The 14,105-nt window shown below is 51.9% G+C and overlaps 1 protein-coding gene across 2 annotated transcripts in view; it reads left to right on the top strand.

The window, feature by feature from the left end:
- Positions 1-14,105, top strand: part of Spsb1 (splA/ryanodine receptor domain and SOCS box containing 1) — a 57,578-nt gene that overhangs the window by 27,693 nt on the left and 15,780 nt on the right. The window contains exon 1 of one of the 2 annotated variants that reach the window (XM_029476587.1): positions 4,519-4,552. The exons of the other annotated variant lie outside the window; for it this stretch is intronic. The gene's annotated coding sequence lies outside the window, so the exon portion shown is untranslated. Of the gene's footprint in view, positions 1-4,518; positions 4,553-14,105 lie in introns of those variants that run through there. 2 annotated transcript variants of the gene reach the window in all.

The following is a 14,105-nucleotide window of genomic DNA, read 5'->3' as shown; positions in this document are numbered from 1 at the left end:
GTACTGAACTGCAGGAGCCGGCGTTTGCCCTTCTGAGTCCTAGTCTTGCTCTGGTCTGGTACTGCCATTCCACCCTCCCATTCCCCCATTGGAGCAGGAATGTTTTTTCTGTGCCACTGTGTATTGGAGGATATATAGCTTGCTTTTTGATTTTATATAGATAGGACGTTGCCTTGGGTCTTAGAAGAGACCTTGGTTTTTGAGTTGCATTGGGACTGTTAAAGACTGCGGGGGCTTTCAGAAATAGACTAAGCTCGATTTGCATCGTAAGATGAGCATGAGACTTTCTATGTCAGGGAATGGCTGTGACAGCTCAAGAGTGGTGTTTCTGAATGCCGTGTGGGCATAGGGTAGAGTTGTGATGGTTAGGTGCCATCATCAGCCAGATTGGGTTAGAATCGCCATGGGAACACACCTCTGGCTCTGGTCCAGAGAGGTTTAACTGAGAAAGAAGGGTCTACCCAGAATGTAGGTGGTACTATCCCATGGGCTAATCACAGACTGAATAAAGAGAGAAAAAAGGAAGGGGCCTATGAAATGTCTCCATTGATAAAGTGCTTGACATAGAAATCTGAGGGTCTCAGTTCAGTCCCCAGGAGCAACTTAAAGGGAGGAGAGAGCTGACTCCACAAAGCTGTCCTCTGATGGCTGCATGTGTGCTGTGATGCAGGCACCCACCAACCTCTATCTTTCTCTCTTTCTGTCTTGCACACATGCACACACATACACACAGAGCAGTAAATAATATTTTGAAAAGGAGAAAGTGAGCTGCCTACCAGCATTCCTCTCTCCGCTGACTGCAGACGCCCTGCCTCCTCCTCCTCCACGATGGACTGTGCACCCTCAAACTGTGAGCCAGAATGAACCGGTCCTTCCTCGTCACTTTGTCAGGCATTTTGTCACAGAGGTAAGAACTAGCTGTAGCCATTAGAGATGTGTGCCCCACGTGGAATTATGAGATTACACGGTCATTCTTAGTGTTTCTTACCATGACTGCATTTACAAAACAAAGCGTGCTGAATGAATAGCTGATCCTTTTAACATTTTTATTTTTAAAACTGTGTCTATGTGTGTGTACATGTATGCAGTACCACAGATGCTAGAGAGGACGTCAGGCCCCCTGGATCTGCAATTACGGGTGCTAGTGAACCACCAGACATGGGGTGCTGGAAACTGAATTCAGTCCTCTGCAAGAGTAGTGCTTTCTCGAGATCGCTGAGCCATCGTGGTCCAGCCCCACGGTGGGATGGACCTTCAGGCAGCTTTGTACTTTAAAACAATGTGGTGCTCACACAGCAAGAGTATTTTGTGTTAAGATTTAACCACATGGACGCCAGGTAAACATCCATCACCCGATGCACAAACACACGTCACCTATTAATCCTCCAAGCTGCCACACAGAGAGCTGTTCTCCCTGCACATTCATGGTATTCTCTGATTATCTCAAGAGCCTCTGGGGCTGGGGCTGGTATTTAATCTTCTCCGTTTTGCAAAAGTGAAAAACGAGCCCAAGCATGCTGAAGGTGGTGTTGGTCTTACGCTGTTTCCCTAAGAGGCACCTACTTAGATCTTAGATACTTCCCAACTCCTCTGTCCTGGTTCTTACCTATGTGCATGGGGGCCACTGGACACACGCAGACGGTTCCTTGGCTGCCAGCTACGGTGTGTTGTTGTTTGTTTGTTGTGTTTGTTTGTTTGTTTTTGAGACAAGATGGATCAATCCCTCCCTTTCTCTCTCCCCCCCTCCCCTCCCCCTCCCCCTCTCTCTCATCATCTTGGCTGCCTAGCTATGTAACCAGGATGGCTTTGAACTTATGGAGGTCCATCTGCCTCTGCCTCCCAAGTGCTGGGATTAAAGGCATGCACCACCACACCCAGTGGCATTTTTTTTTTAAAGTCATTTAATGGGTGTGGGTGTGGGTGTGTGTGTGGATGTGGGTGTGTGTGTGTGTGTGTACTGTGTATGTGTGAAGGTCAGAGTGCAGCTTGTAGGAGTCACCATTCTTCTTCTACCATGTGGGACCTAGGAACTGAATTTAGGTCGTTAGGGTTTGCAGCAAGTGCCTTTACCTGCTAAGCCATCTTGCCTGCCCCGTCTTGTTTATTGACATAAGTTCTCTGACTGGCCTGGAGCTCTCCAAGTGAGCTAGGTAGCCAGCTAGGAAGCCCTGGGGCATCAAATCAAGTCTTTCTGCTTGAAGGCAAGAACTTTACCAACTAAACATCTCCCTAGCCCTGTCTTAAGGCTCTTTCCCCAAAGCATAAGAGAAGGAAAATGGGAAGAGAGGGAGGGGAGAGAGGGAGGGGAGAGAGGGTGGGGAGAGAGGGAGGGGAGAGGCAGAAGATGATGTACCAGCTGTTTCTGATGCCTTTTCAAGCACATGTCTAAGTACCAGCTCCCATATCCAAGCCTGACTTAGATGGCTTACATGGCTGACTCTGGCAGAGCCTTCACTTTAACGCACCATGTTTATGGGCCTGCCACCCTTCCCTGCCTCTTGCAATAGGTGGTGAAACTCTAACCTCTTGGTAGGGAGAGGGCATTGGCTCTGTTTACAGGGCTTTCTGGTTCCCGTGGGGGGGGGTGAGTGCAACAGTGGTGGGGTGGCTTTCTGACATGTGGTGTCTTCCCTGGCTCTCTTCAGGCTGCTGCCCAGTGTCCAGTCCTGCCTGCTCCCTGTGGTGTCACAGCCCCAGTGTCCTTGCCATCGGGCCCCAGACAGTGTTTCCTATTCTCACCCTAAATGTCCTTGTGCTCTAAGCAACGTCTCCATTGACTCAGGCAAAATGAAGGGAGAGTGGGTTTCTCATAGCTTCTGGCTAATTATCCTTGGAATGTACTGTTTAAAATTTCAGGCGGACAGTATCAAAATCTAAGACACTGACCTCCACATTAGTAAGTTCAGTGGCCTTCCCGTCTGTGACTGGGGCAGGACAAGGGGGCAGTGGGTCCTCAAGTCCCTCTAAGACAAGCTGTATGGCCTCTGCTTTTAAAGACAGGGACTATGACAGGGACAGGCAGACCCTCAGCCTGGCTGGTAAGTGCAGTGGTTACCTTTTTTTTTTTTTTTAACCATGTGACCTCCCTGGATTAGGGACACAAAACACTGTGGGGGTGGGGGGATGGGAGGATGAGAAAGTAGGACAGAGTTGAGAGTGGGGATGAAGACGATGTCCAGAGTGGGGTTCCAGTTGCACATATCCTGGGGCAGAGAGGGTCAGTAACACCTTCGGCATCCATCTTGGAGCCTCCCCACTCTGTGCCTCACACTCATTCTGTCTCCTTCCTGTTCCCTGTCTCTCTGTGTCTTTCCCCTGAAGCCAATATAGGCTGACTACTGTGGTCAGAGAAAAACAGGGCTCCAGGGTAGCTAAGGAGCCGCAGGTCCGAGGGAGCCTGAGGTTAGGGGAATATTTAAGAGGGTCTCCAGGTGTTATGGTGGCTCCTATATGAAGGGTTTGGACTTGGGGTGAGGGTCTGAGGAGGAATGAGATGTGCCCTCAGGTCTCTCCTGTTTCTAATTAAGCATTCCTTCAGTGTCTACTTATGGTGTCTCAAGACCCCGACAGCCGGGTATCCCTGTGTGGGAGATCCCGTTCCAGAAGATGGGGCCGAGGGGGAAGGTTCAGGATGTGCTAGGACGGGAGGGGATTGGGACTAGCACCCGGACTGTGCTAGGTGTACCTGAAGCCCTCCCCTAACACACCCCCAAGATGGTACGGGGCCCTGGTGGAGTCCTGGCTGCTCTCCTGCCAGGTTTGGCTGGACTCTGGTGGGAAATAGCTTTTCTTCTTTATTGGTGAGACTATTCGTCTGATGACAAGTTGCTTAGGGGAAGGGAGGGAGGGAGGGGGGGTGTGTGGGTCATGGCTGGCAGGATCTGTGAGAACTGTGCCCACCCTCAGCCTGCCTGGCCACCCTGCCTGGCTGAGGTTTCTGGTGATCCCTTCAGATGGGACATCACGCCTACACCTGCCAAGCTTTACTGGTGGAAAACAGTTTTGCAAACCTGGCTCAGTGCTCTGTGCTGTGTCCTGTGTTGGCCATGACTCTGCAGTTCCTGGGGCTCCAGTGTGTTCCCTGTCTTTCTGAGTGGGGTTCAGAGGGGTCCCTAGGTCTTGGGAAATACGCAGAGGCATAGGAAGGGAATGAGTTACTCCTGGCCTCTCACTGGCTCGCAGCCTCCGATCTTGGAGGGCCCTTAAACTGCTGGGCCGATTACCCTGTAATTGTTCCCAGCAGTGAGGAGAGAGGCTTGCTAGGCCTCGGTGTTTGTTTTGCCTTCTGTGTCAGGCCAGTGGTAACCAAGGGCCGTTTCCCCTTGGTGACGGTGGAGCCGACTCCGGCCAGGACTGATCCAGGCAGCTCAGGCACGGCAGGCCTGGGGACCCTGTGTGGCGGCCACATTCAGGAGGATACCCAGGTCTCAGCTGCCTAGTGCTGCCTTCATTGTACTCCAATCCAACCCCTGGTGGTGAAGACCCACCAGCTTTCCTCCTGGCTTTTCTCCAAGGCACTTGCCTGGAACATTCCAGAACTATGGATTTTGTGGTAGGTGTTGGGAGACTGTGAGGCCACTTGCTGGCTGGCCGCATGTGGGCGGGTCTTGGACAGGCTCAAGGACTTCAGCCAAGATGCTGGGTTGTGACTGACCCCTGCCTAGGTTCCTGCAGGCCCCAGGTCCTGAGGTCATCCCAGGGAGAGAGGGGAGGAGGAGATGGCTGTGTGAGGCAGCCGCAGACAGCCATGGACACCAACCAGGGAAGGCTCTATGGAGCGGAGCAGCCAGAACAGACCTTGAGAAAAGGGCTACAGCTGAGTGCAGTTCGTTCAAGGGCAGAGAATGTTTTATAGCAGGCATGGTACGAGAGGTCTCGGGGTCTGCCTGTCTAACTGGAATCTGGGATATTTGGAGAAGAGCTTTACAGGATGACTGAAGCCTGAGGTGGGCAGAGGGAAGGCTGATGGGTGACTGGAGGAGCAGCCTGGGGTGCTGTCCCCATGACTTTTCCTCCCAGGTCCCTGTGACCCCTGTCTTCTGGCAGGTCTAGGAACCACAGCCTGTTTTATGTGCCCCGCCCTGCCCACCTCTATGGGTCTGGCAAAAGAGTCTCTCAGCATTGTCTGCTACCTCTGTCACATGGTTGTGCTCTAGGGTCAGCTTCCTGGAGGGCGATGAAGCCGTCCATCTAGAGCAGGGGTTCTCAGCCTTCCTAACGCTTTAATACAGTTCCTCCTGTTGTGGTGACCCCCAACCATAAAGTTATTTTCGTTGCTACTTCTCAACTGTAGTTTTGCTACTGTTAAGAATCCCAGTATCTGTGTTTTCTGATTGTCTTAGGCAACTCCCCCTTGTGAAAGGGTTATTCAACCCCCAGGTTGAGAACCACTACCTAGTGTCTTTCTAATGTACTTCCCGTAAGCCCCTGACTCCCAAAGAGCCCACCTGACAGCCCTAAGCTACCTGCACAGGCACCACCTGAGGCCTGTTACAGGTCCCATCAGTGAGTAGGTAGGGTGGGACCTGAGGCTCTGCATTTTCTTCAGGCTCCTAGCATGCATATGGTGTTTGCTGGGCGTCACAAGGTGTAGGACAAGCCAGGTGACCGGTCTCCTTTTATAAAGTGACAGCATGCCTGTGATGGGACCATAAAGGAGTCACACTGCACCACCTGCAGGATTTCCGTGCAGTCTGGTTTTCCGCTTGGGGGCCTGGAGAGGGGAGCTGTCAATCAGGAGAGATGGGATGCAGAAAGTGGGGCTGAGCTCCACATGCAACTTTCACACGGGTCTCTGCCACCAGCCCAGCTGCCTGTACCATTAGGCCTCAGTGATTCATTGTAGCTGCGTTATGAAAACTCTGGTCCCAGCGGCTTGCTTTGTTGGCAGGTCTTGTCTGCTCAGCAGAAAAGAGAGGCTTTTGATATGGGAACGGAAACTCAGACGGCAGTAGAGCTGGGCTGCGCCTTCGGTAGGAGCGGGGGTTTGGGGTCCAGTTCCAGCTGTGGAAATCTGAGTCTGGCGGGAAGGCTTGCAGCAGGGTCCCAAGGAGGAGTCTCCCATAACTGGTCTGGTGGCAGCTGCACAGCTGTGATGTGCGAGTCCCCCTTCAGGAGGCAGGGAAGTGTCTGCAAAGGTGACATGCATGCTGCTGTTCTTCTGTCGTGGGAAATCCAGCCTGCTGAGGACATACCTTTCTGAAACATTGCCTGGCTGTTTATAGAGCTCTCTGCCAGCAAGGCCAGAGTGTAAAATATACGTTTGAGTAGTGTGTGTATGTACCTGGGGTGGGAGGAGCTGGGCTAACTAAAGTGGCCAGCCAGTCCTGGGGCTGCTTATGTCCCTAGGCTGAGCCGACTGTCGACCAGTCCCTTCCTTCTCTCCGCCGGTTGCCATTCTGGGTCATTCCTTTAAATGGCTATGCGGCCAGTTTCCCCGGTTTCCTTCTATGCTTTTTCAAGAAGTGAGAACTGGAAAAGACAGTCGCCCAGATCCAAACTGCTTCCCTAAGAACCTCTCCTGATGCTCACTCAGGCTCTGGCTTCCTGGCATCAAGGAGCAGAGGAAGGGAAGGGCCCCTCCTCTCCCAGACCTTGGGTGAAGTCCCCAGGAGCTCTGTGGCTGTCAAGATGATCCACGGTAGCCACAGGGCTAAGTCACAACATCTCCAGGCTGCTCTTCTTTGCCAAGATGACTGAGTTTGGGATAGGGGGATGTTGAATCCCTGTCTCAGGAGACACACCCCTCTGCTCTTCTCTTCCCTCCCCACACTAAATTGGAAATATATCTCCAGTGTTGTCTGTTCATGTTTTTAGTGTTTGTTTATTGGTTGGTTGATGTGCATGTCTGTTGTGTGCCAAGACCTTTCCTGGGGAGGAGATGCAGTGCACATGCCATTCATCCCACACCGGGAACCCATGGCAGACCAAAGTACCGATGCTACCAAAGTCCAACTTGATAAACCAGTAAGTTTTATTGGAGCCGCTTACAGGAATAGGGGTGAGGGGTTTCTTATAGGAGCAGAAATGACTCAGACATCTGCATCACCAAAGCCTACCCTAGCATGAGTGACAGCTCACAAAGCTGGGAACCCGAGCTCACTGCACAGCCTGCAGGTAGCAGAGCAGGTTGGAGAAAGCCCTTTCCAGGTGCCACAGTTGGTCTAAACCTCTTCTAGGCAGCTGATCTGGACTCAGAGTCCTTGCATTTCAGCTTTCTGAAATGGGGACTCTGAGTTTTTATTGCTTACTCTGGCAGGGAGGGGCCCAGTGATTCTGCTCAGTTTCAGGGACTTCCTGAAAGCATTTTTGAGTTGTTTACCTTCCTGTTTCAGGAGCTTTCCCCACAGGGTGGAATGTTTGACTCTCTGGAGGAAAGTACTATACACAGTACCATGGAGCATGTGTGGAGATCATGTCTCCTCTACTGTGTGGGTCACAGGACTCAAACTCAGGTCCTTGGGCTTGGTGGCAAATCCCTTTCATCTCTCTGGCCCTGGCTGTTCATTTAATGCTGCGCTTCCAGTAGGATCAACATTTTATCCTCTAAGCAACCAGTGAGGTTGGACCAACAGTGGATAAAGGACCCAGAGCTCAGAGAGCTGAGGAGATAAAGTCACCCAGCTTGTAGAACAGAAGTCGATGACTGTCAGCCTAACTCCAGACTGCACATGCCCTCTGCACTTGGTTAAACCAGTCTCCCTCGATTGACGGTGCTTCATACAACAAGCCCAACCCTGCTGGAAACGGTGTGTAGGAAATGGTGGCACCTGCTTGAGGTGCTTGGGATGTGCTCAAGCTGAAGTGGTAACGCTCCCTTTGCCCATTGGAACGAGTTTGCATGTGGGGACAGGCCGAGTCCGACCGAGCATCAGCGTGGGGCCTCCAGGGTATGAGCAGTGGTTCTGCGGTGTGGTACTGCTGGGCAGTCAGGCCAAGCTAGGATCAGCAGTGGGGAGCAAGCAGGGGCTGAGCAGCCAGGATGGTGTCCTGATATCAGAAAGTGGGGTCCTTGCCAATGTCGGGCAAGCCTCGGGCAGTGGACCTGCTATGAGAAAGAGGAGCATGTGAGCAGGCCTTCTGCCTGCTGGGCTGGGCCCACGCATGCGCTGCCCTGGCAACGCTTCTCCCATGCCAGCATCCTTGCAGGACTGCAGTTTGGGATGTACTGGTCCACCACTCCCCAGACTTCTGTTTGGGCACCGGCAGGAGATACAGGTGCGCACTCCAGGTTTCTCCCGAGAAACTAGATCCACAGGTGCCTGATCAAGGATGCAAAGCTGCCAAGTCAGACTCAGAACTTTGTTCTTTTGCAGAGAGAGAGAAAAAAAAATAGTGTGTGGGTGCAGGGACAGAGGATTACAGCAACCAGACTCTCTTGAAGGCTCACGTAACTCCCACATCCCAATACTCTTAGCTGTGGCTGTGCTCAGTCAGCCAGGTCCCTGTAGGTTCTGGGTGTCCTTCAACCTTGCATCTCTGCCCCACTCCCCTCCTCCTTTCATCGTGGCCGTGCAAAGGTGCAGGCTTCCATCCAGTTGGGTTTCCTTAACTTTAGATAGCACAGGATTTACCTTTTTGTGTATGTTTACAAGTGTGGTGGGGTGCATGTGCACAGATGGAAGACGCATACGTAACAATGTGGGTCAGCCCACTTTGGTCTTAGCTATCAGGAGTTATCTATCTACTTTGCTCCTTGAGACCAGACTCTTACTGGAGCCAAGGGTGAACTCATCAGGCTAGACTGACTGGCCCGCGAATCCCCAGGGTTCCTCCCTGCCCCCACCTCTGCAGAGCTGAGGTGACAAGGATGTGCCTCCACGCGTGGCTTTGCACTGTGATCGAACTCAGGTTGTCAGGCTTGGTGACACATCCTATCTGCCACCTTGCCAAAACAATATTAATCCTTTTTAGAAAGGACAATTTGGTAGCACATGGTATACACACCACACACACACACACACACACACACACACACACACCCCACTTAGTTCCCAAACATTTGGGTCTCTCATCAAGAGGTCCAGTCTACTGGCAGTCTCTCCCCATGACCTTTTACTGACACCTTGAAATCTGCTTCGGTCTGTGTGGCTTCTCCTGTTCTAGCTACTCCATAAGGGGGAATCATAGGCTGTGTGGCCATTTGTGTCTGGCTTCTCTCGGGTAGCAGAAGGTTTTTCAGGTCTACCTACAGTGTAGCATATACCAGGACACTGCTACATTCACCCCTCGGGCTAACCACAGCATACCTTTACATTCCTGGCTCTTTTCTATTTATTTGCCAGAGAATGACAGCTTCCGTGTTGTTCGGCTTGTTGAGATAAGGTTAGCCAACTTGCTATATAACCCAGGCTAGCCTCTAACTCAGAATCCTCCTGCCTCCACCTCTGAGTGCTGGAATTTCAGGCGTGAGCCAGCACCTTGCCAACAGCATTTTGAACAGGTGAGAGATAATGTATACTGTACACTGGCCAACTATACACTGGCCAACGGGTCATTTTCTCTCTTCTACTTCTCCCTGCGTGTGACAAAGCAGTACATGGGAGTTTGTTCCCCAGTTTGTTCCTACATACAGCTTGTCTGAAGCACAGGATTAACTCACTTGCCACCTTTGGACTTGCTGGGGCCTCCCCTTTAGAGGTCTTAGGACTTTCCAGGCTAATGGGGTGGGAACAAGGCAGCCAGGGACAGATAAGAGGAAGTTCCTGGAGGCTACAGGAATCCGAGAAATTAAAGTCTCTGTTTTCCCCGCTGCCTGTGGATCCTGGGGACTTACCCTCTCCCAGGCCTCCTCTCAGTTCTGTGAAATCCCACCAGGGACCAGTGCTGAGGCTGCTCCCCAGTTCCCCTTGGACTCCTGTCCAAGTTCACTGGCAGCCATCCTTTAGAAGTCTGTTGGACAAACTAGGCAGGCAGAAACCCTTTCCAGCACCTCTGCCTGCATTGTGAGGTGCAAAGACCAGGAGGCCTCGAGGCAGGTTAGTGGGGTCTTCGATGTCTTCTATGAAAGGTGACCGAGGCGGGGGTTCTGAGGGCCAGAGTTTTGAGGGTGAGAGTGAACTACTTGCAGGTCACACTGTTAAAGAGGAAATCTTACCCCTTATGTGAATGTGACTGTCGTTACAAAGAACCCAGGTTAGCATATAAAACTGAAGCAGGGGCTAAGCTATGGCTAGGAAGAACCACCCATGTCGTGGGGGTAGTGTGACCTTTGGCCATGAATGTCCATCATTGGATCTGCGGCCTAGAAGAGTCCAGAAGGAAGGTGATTAACCGTACATATAAATCCTGGTGTCTTTCCCTGGCTGTGGAGGAGAGAAAACCCAACTATGCTTTCTCCATTTCCGTATTGTGACTTCTTACTTGTGACATTTGAAATAGTTTATGTCAAGGTAGAAAGAACAAGAGGTTTCTGGAAGGTCACAGAGGGGTTAGGGAGAAGGTTCAGCGGATAGAGCGCTTGCTGCATAGGCATGCAGGCTACAGTTCAGATCGCTGGCACACATGCAAATGCTGAGCTGACGCAGTAGCCTACCTGTAATTCCAGGATATAGGAAGTGAAGACAGGATACCCCTTCTGTACACTGGCTAACTGAGTCTCTACACACACACACACACCATAGAGGAAGCGCATTTATTTATGGATCGGGGAGCTAGGTGTGATGGTGAACACCTTTGGTCCCAGCATTCGGGAGAACCAAGACTGTACAATTCCCAGGGGCTGCCCCTGCGGCCCCCACCTCACTTTGAGAACCACTCTCGCAAACGTGATTTCAGGGAGCAACGGTACAGCCTCTTCCCCTTCTGGATATTTTGAGGGTGAATCCTGCTGTTGCTTTATATCCAAGGGGTTCACATGACTAACTGAATCCGGGAGACTTTAAGAGGGTGTTGTGCGAGGGGGCCTTCCGGTCCCTCGGCTTTTTGTGTACCGTTTGTGTCTTCTCTCAGAGACAGCTGGGAAACTGGAGTTTTCTTTGTGAACTATGGACTGGTGACTTCCCATGAGCCCCTGCGCTTGCCGTTCACATTCCCTGTTTTTAGGGATCCTTTAGTACTGAGAGAGACGGGAGGAGGCAGAGCGACTGCATGGACGATGCTTCTCCTGTGTGCTCGATGCTGGGAGCTGGAGCAGCAGCCTGTGTCCTGAAGTAACAAACGCCGTACCTCTTCCTCCTTGCACACTGTCAGGTGGCTCGGGGCTATTCACCGGGATCTGCAGAGTGGGATGAGTGTACCCCAATCTAGGCCCCTAATCCTCCTCCAGCACCCCCCCACCCTTTCTCCCCACCCGATTCTGCTCCTTCTTTCTGGAAGACACGAAGTGAACTGAGGTCCACTTGTAGAAGTAGTCTCTGTGAGAGGACATCAGGGTGCTCCCGTCTAGTCTGCTCCGGTACTAGACCTTGGGACCCCAATTCTGAGGTTTGGTTTGACATTGGGCTGTAAGCTATCTCACACCTGTGTTTGCTTCCTCTCAGATCAAGCAGCCCTGGAGACAGCCTGGTGGGGAACCGGGCAAGAGGGACTTGGGATTGTTTTCCTAGGAAGTCTTCTCCAGGCAAGAGTGACCACTTGGGGGCCGCAGGCACCTTCCTCCAGCACCCCATCTTCTCCTTCTCTCTGGAGCTGATAAGGGTTTAGGGTATGGGGCAGCCAGGGCCTTTCTCTGTGGATGCCTTCTGTAGATCTCCCTGCCTGTCTGATGCTGCACTCAGCTCCTGCTGTGCCAGTGCTAGCAGCCCAGTTTGTGACTGACTCCCCTAGGCCGTGAGAACCAGTGGCCCAGAGTCTAGACTCTTCCCACTGTCACTAAGGTACACATACCACGTTGTGGCTGCCCATTCTGCGGCAGAGCTTCTCTGAGTGAGTCGTAGACCGTAGCCCTCCAGCTCTAACTAGACTACACGCTAACTGTTATTTTAATTTCTGGTCTCTGTATGAATGTCTCGCTGATTTCCCAGGGGTGCAAAGCAACTGCTTCAAGCCCTTTCTGAAAGTGCAGTGAGTCATCTGGGCCCTTCTGTAGGTGTCTGTGGCAGGTGCATTTTGCTCTTTTTGAAGCCAGAGGCTAGAGCTCTGGACTATGTGGGATTTTCTTTCCAAAATCGCCTCTCAGAACTTACCAGAATGGCTTGATATACTCTCTGATGGTTCTAGGGTCAGAGACTTCATTTTAAACCCCCTACCTGAGAAGGCCTCTCAAATGGTTGGGGTGGGAGATTATAGTCCCACGGCAGGAGTCCCACGGAAGATGACATCTTTGTTCTGTAGGCCAGCTTGTGTTGGTGTGCAGATCCCTGAGCGCTCTCCCTGCCTAAGCCTCCCTGCCGTCTGTGTTCCTCAGGCTGGAGGACGCAGTGAACCCTAATGAACAGGCTAAGCTGGGGCAGGCGGTCAGACAGTGGCTCAGCCAGCCTGCAGAGGCTGCCCTGTAATATAATAACAGGCTGTTCTGCCTCAGGCATATTGCTCTTGCAAAACCTTGGGCTGCAACCACTGAGGTGTGAGGTGGGGAGGCCTCGGGAGGGAGGGAGCCTATTTGATCTTCAGGTGAAAGGAGGTTTTATAAATAGGTCACCTTGTTCCACATCCTGAATTTCATTCTTTCTCCATCTCGGGTCAAAACAATGGTTTTACTGTTCTGGAGTCAGGGGTACTGAGGGCGAGCCTAGCTTCAGGAGGTGGGGGTGTGTCTGCCTCCTCCCTGGTGGCCCTCCTCTGTCCACTCCCATGCATGGCCCCCCACTCACCTTGGCAGTGCCTTCTACAGTAAAAAGCTAGTTTTCAGAAGAAGTGGAGCTCTTGGGCCAAGCTGTCTGAAAGCACTTTGGGGGAAGCGAGGTCTGAGGGGCTGTGTCATTTACTAAAGGGACACAGTAGGGTCCCAGGTCGATGCTGGCAAGTTCAGAAGTCCTACCTAAGCCAAGTGCTGGAAGTTGTCCCCTTAGATGTCTCCCTCTGAGGTCCCCATTCTTCCTCCTCATCCTCTCTAAAGTTAGTTTGTTGAGGCCAGAGCAGCTAAGTGGCACTAGACGGCTGCTCCATTTCCAGTGGACAGAGTAAGCTAGTAGTTTAGAAAGGGTTAATGATGCTCTGGAGGGTTTCTTTGGGAAGGCCTTGCAGCTAGACCGGCATTCTTACCTTTGATTCCGCTCTTCTGTCAGATTCTTAGAGAATCTAAAATGAACGTGCCTTGTCTTTCCAAGCACTGTGTTCCAGGGTGGCCACTGTAAAATGTTCAGAGTACATTCTTTCTCTGTGCCTGCTCCTTCGGAGATGGAAGCTCATGCCGCACTTTCCTGTGATCAGCTTTAACAGCCTCACCGTATAGTTTCGCAGCCTTTCCCAAGATGCCCCATCCCCAGGGCTTACGCTGTGTGCAGTTCTTCATCTGTGGGCTCCTGAGCGTAGGCCTGGAGGAGCCATGAGTCTCTCAGATAAGACTACTGGAAGAGGAGTTGGCACCTGGCTGGAGGTGTGCCATTCCTTCCTTCGTCTCAGCCCCCAGCAGAGAAGCTGTCCTGGCTAGGGTCCTGTTCTCCACAGTCACTGAGAGTTCCCTGCCTGCCAGGCTTGCCCCTCTGTCCTCCATGACGCCCTGAATAGCTAAAATGGACCCTTGACTGAGAGTATAGAAGACTGCCCAGGGGAAGCCAAGGCTTTGGGAAGTTCCTATCTTGTTAGAAGCAAGCTGTGCGAGTTTGAAAGTCTGTTACAGATGCCACCTTTGGAGGATTCCTGGTGCCCCTAGCCATCTAATCTAAGCTTTTGCCTTTAACCTGGAACTGAGCTGTGACCCCCAACTCTTGTGTGTGGCAGGAGTGGGGGAGGGGTGGGAGTTCTTCCTTAAAGGCAGGCGGAAGAAATTTAAACCACAGGTTCAGTGTGGTCTAGCAGATGCAGACAGCCCCTCCGTACTTCCTCAGCTTCTGATTTGATTCACTCTAACGTAAAGAAATATAGCGTGAGGTGTGCCAGTGTGTGTGTGTGTGTGTGTGTGTGTGTGTGTGTGTGTGTGTGTATTAGTCAGGGTTTTACTGCTGTGAACAGACACCATGACCAAGGCAAGTCTTATAAAAAACAACATTTAATTGGGGCTGGCT

The sequence above is a fragment of the Mus caroli genome, chromosome 4 (genome assembly GCF_900094665.2).
Source record: "Mus caroli chromosome 4, CAROLI_EIJ_v1.1, whole genome shotgun sequence".
NCBI classification, from domain to species: domain Eukaryota; kingdom Metazoa; phylum Chordata; class Mammalia; order Rodentia; family Muridae; genus Mus; species Mus caroli.
Note: the sequence above shows the minus strand (reverse complement) of the source record. Positions and strands in the feature narration are given on the sequence as shown.